A 14,797-nucleotide genomic window follows, 5' to 3' on the forward strand; every position below is an offset into this window, starting at 1 on the left:
CTGGTTTCTGTATCATACATGGGTTTGGAGGCAAGCAAAATGCTGAGCAGTTCAACTCCACAGAAGGGTACATTTTGAAACAAGTCTGACATTGTAACCTGAAAATCATGATATATAAAGAAAATATATTCTTAAAAAAAATTAATTAAAGTTTTCTGGACTTAATTTCCAAATACAGTGTAGTAAACTCAAGTGTTTCAGTCCTTCCAGAAAGGACAAAGTCATGGAGCTACTAGAGTTGGCACAGAATTTTCACTAACTTAATTTAGTTTATACTACTGAAGTTCAAATGATATTTCACACATATCACTGTGGATGTACCCCGTGGAATGTGCTTAATATTTAAAATACAAACAATTTTAAAGCCCCTTGTCTATGCATCTGTGGTATCTTTTGCTACTATAAGTTAAGCTGCCACAATGTAAGTGGATTTCAAGACTAGTGTGCTTGCCATGTTAGTATTTTTAAGAAAAGAGTAAGTTATGAATACTATCTTATTAAGAAAACCCAAGTTAAATGCTAAACACCATACCAAACTCTCTAGTTAGATTATAAATAAATACATTCTTTCTACCCTAAAGACAGATAAGGTACTGAAAACCAGGATAAAGTCCTCCATGTTACAAGAACTAGTGCTGATACATGGTAAGATCAGTAATAGAAAAGCTACAAACTGAAGTCAGTTCAATAGCAGATTGCAAATCTATACTAATGTTTCTCCTGTGAGATGGAGGAATCTAGAAGCATAAAGAAAGCGGCACAGTCACTTAAGAGAGGCCAACTTGTCATTTCTTTTGTGAAAGGATTGGAACACCCACTGTTCCCTGGGAGCCTTTAGGCAAATCAGCCCCACAGCTGCTTAAAAATGTGAATATGGCAGCCTTGTCAGTATTGTGATTGCTCACAGAAAAATTTAATAGAAAGAGTGATAAATTCATCTGGATATAATGTCATGACGACTTAACATAAGACATGACTTGATTCTCAGATCACTGAAAAGCAACTGCATCTCTGTGCCAAGCAAGATCAATAAAAGCTGCTTGCCCACAGATCTGCAACATGTTCACAGGTTCTTATAGCCACAAAAATTGCTGATACTTCTAACAAAAACTAAAATTCCATGAATGTGAGACAAATGATACAGGAAAACATACGATGTACAGAGCCAGGTGTCAAATATGTAGAAAAATATCAAGTGTGCTGTTAAGAGTAAAAACTTCACCTGCCACTGTCACCCTCTTTAAAAGTCTAAACTTTATTTTTAACTCTGAAATATTTCTGAACTAAGGAAGGCTTATTATAAATTGAATTTTTTTATTTGGTTGATACTAGCCTCATATGAGATTGAAGGAATATATAAATAATATTATGGATTCATATACATTAGAGTATTGTAATATTAAACATTTTTTTGCTTTGATTTCAAAAGAAAAGAGCCATTTTAATTATTTTCAAGCATATCTTCAAACAAAGGAAAAAAGCAAAATAAAGCACATTACTTTTTGATTCAATAGTAGGTTCCCCATATCCCTGTTTTCAGATATTTTTGTGAATTGGTTATATGTATCTGGCACACTGTCTTTGTTTACATCACTTGCTCATATTGGAAATGCATTTTGACTTCAGGGTTCCGTGCCCGCTTGATCTAGTCACTAATGAATTGCTGTCTACTCTCATAGACACTTGTACATCCCATCATAAACAAACAAAGTTGTGTATTTAAAAAAAATAAATATATGACAGATTCCTATTTTGAAAATCCTTCACATTATCAGTGTACACAGACACACGTGTATACACATAGACATGCACAAAGAAAATTCCATAGAATTTAATGGAGTTTTTGTTTTTTAGAATTGATTCCAAAGTGCTCTGGAATTCTGTATTTTCAAGAAATGCACTGAACAGTCTCTAAAAATCTAAAACAATTATACAATATTTTTTAAAAAAATAATAATGGAAATATGAAATATTTACCCTTTTGAAAGAAACGCACAAAATTTTCAAAAGGGTGTTAAGTACGTGGACTGTGAATTACTGCTCAGGAAAAATGACTGAAAAACGAATTGGTTCACATAGCTGTGTGGTAATGTTACTTTAGCTTTTTTTACCCTGCCACAATTGTTCCAACAAAAGACCTATCTTAAATGAAGTTTTTACACAAGTCCCAGAGCTTTGGTGGGACAAGTATTCGCTTCAGAATTATGGTTTGATTCAGTTGCAGGTGCTATTGACTATCACATTCTATTGATTCAATGTCCTGCTTACTACAGCTTTGTACAAATGGTTAGATCTTCTAATTTCAAATCCACTGTAGCTCAGGATACAGAAAACTGTCCCATTAGAAAAGATGGCTTAAAAAGAATTAAAAAACAATAGGGTTTGCTATATGCATTGCAAAGAAGAGCATCCCACAGGAAAAAAGTTAATACTATGCAAATATAAATTTTGCTTCTGTGTTGGATCTGCCACAATTAGGTTTTTCTGAAGGTTTTAATTTGTAAAAGTATAGCAAATATATTGTATGCTGTTATTTTGGCAGGCATAGTCAATGCAAAATAGTGTTCCTTGAATGGGTCCTATCTGGAACACCTCGATCCTGTCCCAGCAATATTTGTGATACTCCTGGGCCTTTTGCCACTCTTGCTCCAACATACTGCTAAATAAATAGCCATAATTTCTAAAGCACTGCAGGGTTTTTAAGTTAAATTTCAAACTCTGCAGGATTTCATGCTACACAGCCCCCATTATAATCTGGGGGCATTGTGCAATTTAGAAAGCACTATATGGAAAATCTGCCCCTAAATGAGAGCCATAAATCCCATATTTGGAATTAGAGAAACTAAGGAAACAGCACCTCTTGTATTACTCCTTGACAAGCAGCTAGAAGAAATGAAGAAGGATATATTTGCTAGAGTATTCAAGATACTTTGTGCTGAACTCTTGAAACAAAGCAATTTTAAACTAACTGCTTAACTAGCCAGCAGAGGCTTTATGTCCTGTTTGCATTTTAAAAGGAATGCAAAGTAGTTGAATAGGACTTCAGGGCTGATTTTCACCATTTTTTCACCTTACCTAGTGATTCATGTGAGCTGATGTGAGCTGATTGTGATGTTTTTCAAGTAGTTCTGCTGTTACACTGTTCCTGACATTTTGCAAGGCTTTACTGACTGCAGGATAAGTTAACATCCAGTCCTGTTCAATATTCTTCAACCAGCCCATAGTTTAACATTGATTTTAAAAGGTAGACAGAGAAACATGGAAGTGACATCATGTTCTGAGCATCAATCTAATGTTCTCAATCTCTGATAACACAGAGATAAAAAAAGGCCTAAGATCAGCCTGGAAAGTGGGTGTTTAATAAACAATTTCTTTCTTTATTTAGTGACTTAAGTTTTGTCTCTTTAAAAAGTTTCATTCTGTTAATAGGTTAAAACAACACCCCACAGTTTTGTAAAAGTAGATTTGATTTTTAGAAGGTAGTATTAGCCATAAATTAAGTGAAGAATACCTGGCCTACTTTAGAACATAACAGAGTACTTGAAGATATGAGTACAGCAAGGGAGACAGAGATGGTCAGCTTACTAAAGAAAAAAATGCTATACACTCTGATTTCCTATAATACCATAAAGCCACACAGGAACAGGACAGTTACACGCCAGAATGGATGGTTCCTGAAGGGACTTCAGAACAGGCTCTTACATCATTAGGTTATTTTGTACCTGTGCATGAAGCAGTTTCTCAGTCCTACTCTGTGCCACGGGGCTGCAAGAGTGTCAGTGATGCATTAGATTGCTGTCTGGCTTAGGACATAAACTCTAGCCAGGGCTACTTAATTTTGAGTGGAAGCCTCCTTAACTGATTCCACAATATGCAAAATCTACTATATATGACATTGCACACTACAATTCTATATTAAGTATAAATAGTAATATAATTTCTGCTCCCCACAGCTTTTAAACTATAGCTCAATAAGAGAAAGAAGAACAAAATATTTCTTGTGAGAAGCACTGCAATGGAGAACTCCTTTCACACAAGATGTGTCCCACTGGCACATCATAAGAGTCTTACTGAGATATCACATCTCACAAGCACACTTTGTCTCTCATTTTTCTATCTATGAGGCAGAGCTACTGTATTCAGTTTTTATAACCAAGCTTAAAATGCTCAACTTATCCTCACTGAGAAAGGGAATTTGATAATTTGAAGGCAACAACAGAAGAAGATAGCCATTACTCTAAAGAGATTATCTGTTGAGAAAATTGACAGTCAAGTGAAAAAATGGACAAGAAATTTAGAGGATAAAGTGAATAGAAAGATCTCTGCCTCTTAACTTAGAAAATTAAAGAGAGGCAGAAAAAGGGGGTGGAAAGAGAACAGAGAAGGAACTTTCCTTCTTCTAACATGTAAATCCTTAAGGAAGTTGTTTCTGTCAGTGTCCAGGTTGGAGCAGTCCTGGACTCCAACAGTCCAGGAATGTGATGAGCTCCTCTATAAGAAATGATCTGGAAACAAAACATGCCCAGTTGGACAGAGCCATTAAGACTTGAATACTGTAGCTGGATGCTGTTTCTCTTTCTTAGGAGTTTCAGTTCCTTACCACCATCAGAAAAATTTTCTCCAGTGAAATACCAATACTTAAGAAAACCTTTATGATCAGAAGGTAAAGCTGGTACGCTGTAAGTTGTCTTTCTATTTGAAAATGGAGAAGCCCTGTGCAGAACTTCATGAATTCCCAAATATTGGCTTTGATCCTAATGCTGGATGACAAAGAACTGGCATGAGCAACAGAATGGATGAGAAAAGTCAGACCAAAAGCATAAGATCACAAGTCATAAAAGCAAGGCAAGCAATTAATGAAGAAACAAGATAACAGAACTGAAGGGAAGAAAATAAAAAGAAACTACAACTGATGAAATCAGAGACTATGCAATGATATTTTTTCTTTCTTAGTTTTAATTTGAAAGCAGACTATTTTTTCCACATGCAGGCCTGAAATCTCCAGTTATTATGAACAGTCCTTGCAAGGAATCAATAAGAATGGAAATGCAGCCTTTAAAACTATGCTCCAGAGGAGGGGCAATGTAAAGTGGTGCTTGGCCCCTACCAAGACAGTCTGGCTGAAAAATTCTCTCTCCTTCTGTCAGTCAGTGAAAGACATTACACACTTACTCCTGCCCAAAAACCAAAAAAACATAAAATTGTTACAGTTTGACCTCTGAGATTATCAAGTCCAATTGTCAGTGTAGTACCACCACCATATTCATCAGTTACCTGCATTTTTCACACTAGGAAACAAACTAACTAGGAAATAAAATAATTTTACTGTGACTCCCTTCTCCCCAGAGTCAGAGGTACCACAGTTCTGTTTTCACAAGAAGGATTTTTCTGTGATGCTCAGGAGGAGAGGAATGGGTGGCTGTCTCATCTACTGAGCATGTTGGTCAGCTCTTCTCCACTCAAACCCTCTATGGCCTGGAAGGCACTGCATACAACTAAAGACACAGTAACTGTGTTGCTAGTAACACATTATCTTAGTTTCTAGTATTTTTCTTCCTAATTAGAAGTCATTAGCATATATAAATATTCTTTTTCTGAAATGCTTAGAGCTCTGTTCCAATTTAGATTCTGTAATTCTGAAAGGTAAATAACCATAAAAATATTAAGCAAAATGCAACATATCCCATAAAGCTCAAAGAAACATAGATGTTTACCATACAGCTTCAGATGGATAGCAAACACTTCTGTATTGTTTTGAGTGTGTGTGACTTCAAATTGTTCCTAAGTAGCAAAATTATCATTGACTGAGCCAAGGCATTTTATTATATACAAATTATGTCTTATTAAAGAATACATTAGTAGCCTTTTAAAGGAAATATAATATATTCATTTCTTTTAAGTCATTAACCGCATGGCTAACCACACGATTAACCCCTGGCTCTATGTCTCACTGAGTCTTGTATTAAAAATTTCATGTATATGGGATGCAAATAGTTCTCATCTAAAACAATATGTACTAACAGACTATCTGCAGAAAAAAAATAGTGCCTCAGCGGGAGGAGATGAATTTTTATCTGGCACAGACCTATCCATGTGGAATGCACTAAAATCAGAGAACATCTAAGAGCAGGGATTATCTTAGGGAAAGTAAGAAATGCACTTAACTCATTGTGGCCACACGTGGCCTTCTAACTTGTCATTCCTAACTTTCAACTTGTAAATCCCTAAAGAGGTATTTTCTGTCAGATTCCAGTCTGGAGCAACAGACAAACCCTACAATAGTCCATGAACATGGTGGGCTCCTCTGTGAGAAATGCCCAGCTGGCCAGAGCCATTACAGATTTGAGTACCATAGTTAGATGCTGCCTCTCTTTCTTATGAGTTCCTGTGCTTTACTGTCATCACAAAATTGTTCAATAGTGACATTGAAATGCTGAAAAATCTTACATGATCAGAAGGTAAAGATGGTGTCCTGTAAGCTTTATTTGAAAGTGGAAAAGGCCTGTGTAGAAACCCCTGAATTACAAAATGTTAGCTTTTATCACAATACTGTCATTTGCATGCATCAGTTTATAGAGTAGATGTTGTGACCTTTCCTCTCTGCTATGCGTTTCACTGGTATATCAGCTTTTGAGGCCTAAATATTTAACTACTATAATCTGCTCTACATGTGGAGTACTCAGTGGGTGACACTTCCAGACCAGTTGGAAGCCTCTGCTAATGCAAAAAAAAAAAAAAATTAATTCTTTGGTTCCACTCATGTGTGACTGTAATCAATAGGAGCAAAGTTTGTTCCCTTCACAGCACTAGTGCTTCTAGTACAGCTTTTCCCTGTAGGTGACCCTACCCTCCCTCCCTCCCTGCTGGGGGGAAACGGAGAATCTTTTTTGCTCCATTTTATCTGTCAGAGTTTCACATCCAGCCTTCTTCATAACATCCACTGTTTCTATGTACCCATCAACATTTCTGTGGTCAAAATCCTCATTAATGGAGAGAAAATAGTCTTAGTATAGCTGAATGGGTCCTCTGTTTCTAAAGGAAAGCTGGCAGATCTCAGTGTGCTGACATCAAGAAAGGAGTGCAAGGCTGATACATTTACTCAAGCTTTTTCCTGTGGGAGGAGCAAATACGAAAAAAGTTGAGGTTCTGACCAGAGGGAAAAATAAAATAAAAATGTTTATATCCATTAATAAATCAAATGGAAAATTTGTTGATGTTGGAAATACTCTCAGAGCCTTAATGATAGGTTTATTTTTATCAACAACAACAATAATTAATAATTAATGCTTTATGTCTCTTGGATCTATCTTGGCAACTAAAATTAGCAAGTATAAAATGTTACATTTTAGATTATATTCTTAGCAGGGATCTCTCCTACAAAATCTTGCAAACTATATCCACGTCTATCACACTCTGGATGATATGATATAGCCAAATTACCTCTGGAAAATTTATTTGTATTCTCTCTGGTCCTCTGCAGGGAGTTCCCTTACTGATGCTCTGTGACCTGCACAGATCAGATAACTCTGCCTGCAGAGCCAACAGCTAAAATCAGTGCCATCCTCTGAACATGAAGCAGCATCTCTAAGACAAGTGGTACATACATGTTTAGAGCAGTCTGGCTAATGTTTTATTATAGATCTATTGTCATATTTGAAAAGCTACATAAAACAAAGGCCTCTCACAGACCATGGTGAAAGAATCAGACTGCCACAGGGGAGCATTGTACATATGAGCCTAACAGGAAGTTTGGAGAAGAAGGAAACTAGGGACTGCACTGGAGGGCTACTTGTTTTGTGCATTCATAATCATCCACTCCTTATTCCCTAGTTTTCAACACCATTTAGACAAATTCCTTCCAGAAGTTTAAGCTTTTGTAGCGCACTAGCAGATTTCTGTCCATCAGTTTCTAAGGGAGACAACAGAATCCAAGTGCCCTAAACCAGCTCTTCTAGATGACACATGATGAGAGGTTTAAATATAGAGAACAGAAGGACAATGAGCCGAGATTAGAAAAGTCCATCTGAGTTATTATTATTTAACACTAGGAGAGTGTCACTGACAGATACCAAGGTCCAGTTGCACTGAGTGTAGCATACACATATTTTAAATGGCAATTCTGTAAAGTGCTCCTTTGACAAAAAAAAAATAAAAATCCTGATTTGTTTCTTTGGCTCTCTTTGCTCATCATATCTACCCACTGAAATATTGAAACTTCAATGAACTGAGATCTCCAGAGGCTCCAACACATAATGAAGTCATCATGGCATAACAAGTGTCTTATGAGCTGTATCAATAACTTGTGTGCATGCTCCTAGCCATGGCAACTGCAAGGCAACACAACTTGGCTTAGTTCTGATTCATTTCAGGCTTTGCATTTGCTGCTGGAAAAATGTGTGCACTGGGATTAATGCCATAACTCAAAGTTTTGAACACTTCCTACTTGCAATTAGCAGGAAATTTCCTATAGTTAAAAAGATACGTTTGATTGTTTAGTGCCAAATGTTTAACAAGGACAGATACATTCTTTAGGTATTAATGGATTATGATTGAGTCTTCTCATTAATGTTTAAAAAACTCCCTAGAATATGTTTTTATTAGTGTTTGTTAGGTATTATTGCTGAATCGTCTTTCCAAAAGGAAGAATCCTTTAGAAGTGAATGGAAGCAAACACTTAATGAGACATCTATGTATTTGTTTCTGCAGTGATTTTATCAGCTGCAGTTTCTGAATAACTACAAGAGACAAACTGAGTCTAACTGAGTTCTTGTCCATCATTAATGCTGTCTTGATACTGAGGTCTAACAATTACTCCTTGCAAAACAATTTTTCTTCCACTGCAATACAATTGCAATGCCTTGTCGGATCATTCAGTTCAGTAAAATGTTATTACTATTCTATATATACTTTAAAAGATAAGCAGTGTCAAAATTAAGGTTTTATAGCAATAATTTAATTGCTAACACTCAAGCATGAATTCTGATTGATTTGACATAAGAAGATATACAGTAAAAGACAGAGACTTAAAAGCCCTCTTAAATATAAGAAGTGTAATATCTAAATGCAAATAACAACAGCTTTACAATTAATCCCATCCTTTTAAATCCCAAGTTTCAACAGCTGTACATTCTGACACATGAGGTTTTGTTGTCCTCTATGGCTCAGCTAAGCTTGTTAAGGAAGCCATTCTCTTTCTAATCTTTCACCTAACTTTAACTGGTATTAAAAGAATAAAGCATCCATTTAGATTTCTAGCTTAAAGAAATTATTTAGCAAATATGTGTTAGGTTGCAAATGCAATTTTTCATGAAATGGAAAGCACAGAGCACAAATTATATGCCACACCACTAATTAGAGACAGATATGTAATCACTTACTAATGGAACAACATTTTGTGCCAACCTTATTCATACTTCCTTCCAACTGCTGGACTCCTTGTGCCAGATATATTTCCATTTTCTTCAGGAGAGAGAGATACTAACATGTTTTCCATCCTGTTTTTAAACCCAGAAGTCTACTGCATACTGAATTTTTTTGACATTACAGGAATTCTCTCAGTTTTAACAGCTTGAGGCCTTTTTATTACAAACATGTACACTTCCCTGCAGGGTTCTGGAAATCTCACAATTACATTCATTAAAAATGTCCACGATTATAGCCAAATGCATGTTTTGTAGATTTACCTTTACAATTTCCTTTCAACAATTATTCTGAGCATAACTTTCTATTAAATTCCACAAAATACCTACTTATTCATCCAAAATGTCAGTTTGATATGAATTTTGACAAAACCATTAGAAGAGAAAAATACCAGAGCACATTTACTGTCAAATTTGTCAGTACCAGGCTTAATGTCTATGGTATGACTCACTGAGATTCAACAAAATAAGCATGTACGTCCATGAAAACAAGTATAAAAAGGTCATGTTTTAGCAGCAATCTAAAATTAGAAGCATTACATGCCTTTTACATTAGCATCAAGAAGATCTCTAAATACATAATTTTGGGTCCCTGGTCATACTTAGGAGTGCCTTTATTTGACAAGCTGAGCATCCCTCCCATGACAAAATCCTACTGTAATTCAGAGAGTCTACCAGCACTGGTATTTCTCATGTCATAAATATGCTCAGATCACACTTGCTGACTTAATTGACTTGGGCACACAGTGACCACCATTTCTTTCTCAGAAAGAAAAAGCAGGAGATGTCAGAATTTGTGTGATCATCCTTGTCTTTCCATCTTATTGTTACCCTCAGTCTAGAACAGAGATTTGCATACTGCTTGTCCCACTTCCCATGAAATTTCACTTAACACCTTAAAGAAAAAATAGAAAGTGGAAATGAGAATGAAACTCTAATCAGACCAGTCAGAGAATAGAACAATCCAATAGTCATTTTCTGATCAAATTCTCTCACTGGTGTGCTTGCAAGATATAGGGCCTGAAAACTGTGACCTAGGAAAATAAAAGGGAAAAAATGCAAAACTGAACAAAGGAACTTCATAGTGCATGTCAAGGTTAAAGCATACCATATGTTCCTAAAAATATGCAGACCCAACAGGGAATTGTAACGATGTGTAAATAAAAATCAGTATAATAGGTGGACAATCTTTTGCAACTTTACACTATCATTTGTTAAATGATAGTCCTTTAAAAAGACTTTGTTTTCTATTGTTTCAATCTGTTATACAGAAGAAGTAATGATGTAATAATTACTGTTGTAGGGCCGAAGATTTATGTTGCATATATCTCAGAGCTGTGATTTTTGATGTATTATTTTACCAGGTATCTATTAAAAAAAACCAAAAACTTACTGTGTTTCTGTATTTGTTTATGTTTATGTGACAAAGGGTTTCTATGCCTAGATTCTTAGAAAGGGTAATTCACATATGAAAATCGATCAGAAGTTCAACTTTTGTATTACAATGAAAATAACCAAGTAACTTGGTTTTGATGTTGCTGTTGTTATCATACTTAATTAAACCCTTTATTCTTGTGATGTTAATTGCCATGGCAACTCCATTATAAAATAATTTTTACTATTGCTTAGAATTGTCTATTGTTTCCTCTTTCTTAAAAGTAAGATCATGTAAGTGAAAGACATGAACATTTAACTGTTTGTAGATTGTTCTCTTTCCCATTGACTACCTTTCTATTTCTACTGAAATTCAAAAAATAGGCAAAAGAGAGGTGTGAAAAAGGTGTGAAGCCCAAAAATAGTTGCTTGAGTCATCAACAGATTGTCTGAAATAGTTCAGAAATGTGTTTGTTAGAGAATGATCTATTTTCCTTAGAGCTGTGGGGGTGAATTCTAGAACAGAAAAAAACTACTCTAAACAGTTTGTGAAGATCAAGGAGGAAAAACCACACAATTCTGGGAAGAGTAGGATAGGAGAGAGTTACCTCAGGGAAGTCTGAGCTAGCAGCATCTCAGAGCAACCTATCAGTGCCTCTAGAAAGGTCATTGACAAGATGAAGCCAGTTCTTCACAGTGATGGGTAGTGGGATGACAATGGGCATAAAGGAACAGGAGGAGGTGCATCCCAGGTACATGGAAACACATTTTGACTGTGAGGACAGTCAAGCTGTGGATCAAGCTTCCCAAGGAAGATGTGATGTTACCATGACTGGAGGTTTTCAAGACTTTACTATTACATAAAGTCCTGAGCAACCGTTTTGACCTAACAGCTGACCCTGCCTTAAGAAATAAGTTGGATACATTTTCCAACCTTAGCAATTCTAAGAGATTTTTAAAAGCTTCTGGGGATAGGAGACAAAGAACACATGCTCCTAAAATCTAACCAATTTCTTCCCTGTAACCTGCTTACAATCAAAATGTCTGTTTTGTTTAGATATAGCAAAGTGAATGATAAAGTTGATGTATTTTGAGAAACAGTTTGACAGGCACTTTTGAGAAGAATGTTACCTTCTCCTCCGAGGCAGGTAACAGTAACATGAATGACAATGTTTAGTGATCTTGGGTAAGAAAGATCTGCTCCCAGAGGTTTTCTTGAGAATCTAAAAGCAGGTAGTTAATTCAGCTGATGTTAACAGGTTTTGTCAGAATTTGGCATGGTAAAACAGCATTGCTTAAACAGACCTACTACTGTAATAGTTATTCAGCTAAATTGGCTTTTCTCCCTTTGGTTGTTTCTGAGTTTTGAAACACACAGCAGACAGATGTGTGTGGTGCAGTGCACTCTGGCTCCTGACCTATTTACTGGTCTGTTTCTGGGATGGATGACCCATACCAGAGACACTCTGGGTCAGCTGTTCAAAAAGCTATTACATGCATAAAAAAAGATGACAATCAGCAGAGTAGGTGTTAATTTGGAAGTCAGATACTGATAAAAATGGAAGGATATATTTTCCCAGGCTTCAGCTTCTTAAATGGAGGGTATTCCCTTGAAGTTCTACAGAAAGACTTGAAATATGGAGTGCTACTGCTTGACATACTGAATTCCCTACTTTCTCATTGATTTTCTAAAACAACCTTAATGCTGTGTTAGCATCATTTCTCTGTTCATTCCATCTGCTCTGAGGTCTCCCCCGCTGTTTCCTAGGAGATATATTGCCACGATGCCTGCATCTGTAAGTCAGTGGCAGATACAGGGCAAGAGCCACGTGGTTAAAGGCAGCATTAGTATCACCTGAACATTTGCAGGTTTCTCAGGGGATCCCACCACCCACCGTCTCTCAAAACCTGAGGGAGCTCTAGGTCTGCAGTCAGCTACTTCAGAGTGCTATGAGAATGGGATGCTTGGCTTCTCAGCTTCTTTCCACTTCTACTTGTTTCTTTCAACATAACACCTCTATTAAAAAAATCCTAAAAGTGGGTTATTTTTGTCCAGTCAGTCTATTTAGTGAACATTCTAATCTTATTATCTACACATTTTCATGAGGTTTTGCTTGTTTACAATGTCAGGCTACTGACAATTTATGTTATGGTGATCTGGACAGGCCTTTTTCATACCCTCTAAAGTATGGTCTAAGAGATGAACTTCAAAATACAATAGTAAGCATAAAAAACTGGATATTGCAATTAAACATGAATGACACAGAATATCAGGGTTACTGAATCTTGCCTTAACATCTTCCCCATTCTTTCCATAGTACACACACAGAAATCTGACTATGGCTAAAAAAATGCACTGAGTCTTACAGCATTTTTAAAAGCATGTTTCAAAAATATTTTAAAATATTACACTTTTTCACAAGTGACCCAAACATCAACAATGAACCCTTATTTATAGCCAGTATCAGATTGCATAGAAAATAGTTAACTTTTTCTCATATGTATAAGGAATTCTATTGGTTTTTTTTTCAAAATGTATTTAGCTTTGTTTACTTCACAGGAAAAATAAATATACAGGAATTGTTTATACCAAAAAGCAAATGTGTTTTTGTTTAGGCAAAACTGTGAACAAACCAAGATATTTTCTGAATGTATACAAAAGAAAAGAGAATTTATGAAAAAATCCACATAATACTGATCAATAACTTATGAGGATAGAGAATCTATTCATTACATGAGATCAGAAGCCTAGTAAAAGTTTATAGCTTAAATGTTAAAGGCCCACATATAGAAGAAATACAGCCATTTTTCTAGATGGCAAGAAGAACATTAGGAAACATAAGATAGCAAGAGTTATGATACAGTGAAAGCTACAAATCACAGATAGGTATTTCCTAAAAATACCTGTCAGTCTCTTCAAAGTAAATATTTTTACTTTGAAGTAAGTGTAATCTATAAAGTAATGCTTCTGTAGATGTTAGGGACATCTCTCAGGTTTTGTGAAATAACAGATATTTGAGCAATTAGGTTATAAATGAGAAGTTTTACCCTTCCTTAATTAGGGAGACCTAATTTCAGAGTTAAAACTAAATTCAGTTGTTAAAGTGTAGCAACTGCATATTGTCAAGTTTAAATATGATTATGTGGCTAACAATTAACAGTGGAAAGAAAAGGAGACAGGAAAAAATACTAAAGTAAATTAATATGCTTCTCATGCACAGTATAACACCAACTATATTTAAACAAGATACATAATTAGTTTCATAATATTTTTGTAATTTCAGCCTTCAGTGACCTGTATTTCAAAACAGGGTCTGACAGAACAGAAATCTTTTACACAGTCTGAAACATTAAGAAAGCTTTAAAGTTCTGTGTTTTCAAAGGTTTAAGGAAACATAATGAAAAAACCAGAACATTTCTCAGCTGTATCCTTCAACAAAGTGCACAACATGTTTTGCTAAGAAGGAACAAAGGGGCAAAGCTTTTCTATTGACAAAAGGCGTTTTGCTATCCCAATCCAAAACTTACAAGGGAAACCCTACTCCCCTCCATGACGTCCCTCATGAACTACTCTAAAACAAGCTGAAATGACCCATGACCTAGACCTCTGCTCTCCTGTTGGTATCCTCAGGTTACTTAAACTGGACAGAAAAAACCCCACTTTTAAACAAGTAATATGTGAAATGGAAAATCTTTTGGAGTTTGAAAGAATATAAATCCATTCTACATGTCCTAAGTAAATATTTTGTCCATTTCTGACCATGGGAGGTGATCTTTTTTAGTGAAAAAAATGACAGAACTTAGTTGAACCAAAGAGAAAGCAATTTTCAAACTCATTTAGCTTTCATTAAAATAAGCTTTTGCAAAAACATCGATTAAATACTCAGCTTTCAAAAAGCAGAGTCACACCTAACCTTCTAGAATATCTATGATTTTTTAAAACCAGAAAGAAAACAACAAAAAAACCTGTGCTTATCTAGACCAAGACACTCAGTGTTTTTTTC

The 14,797-nt window shown here is 35.6% G+C and overlaps 1 protein-coding gene across 8 annotated transcripts in view; it reads right to left on the reverse strand.

Annotated features, from left to right (window-relative positions):
• The window catches only part of ADGRB3 (adhesion G protein-coupled receptor B3), a 446,997-nt gene that overhangs the window by 74,472 nt on the left and 357,728 nt on the right, over positions 1 to 14,797 (reverse strand). The window lies entirely within an intron of this gene.

This window comes from Passer montanus, unplaced genomic scaffold (assembly GCF_014805655.1).
Source record: "Passer montanus isolate IOZ18808 unplaced genomic scaffold, ASM1480565v1 scaffold11, whole genome shotgun sequence".
In the NCBI taxonomy this organism is placed as follows: Eukaryota; Metazoa; Chordata; class Aves; order Passeriformes; family Passeridae; genus Passer; species Passer montanus.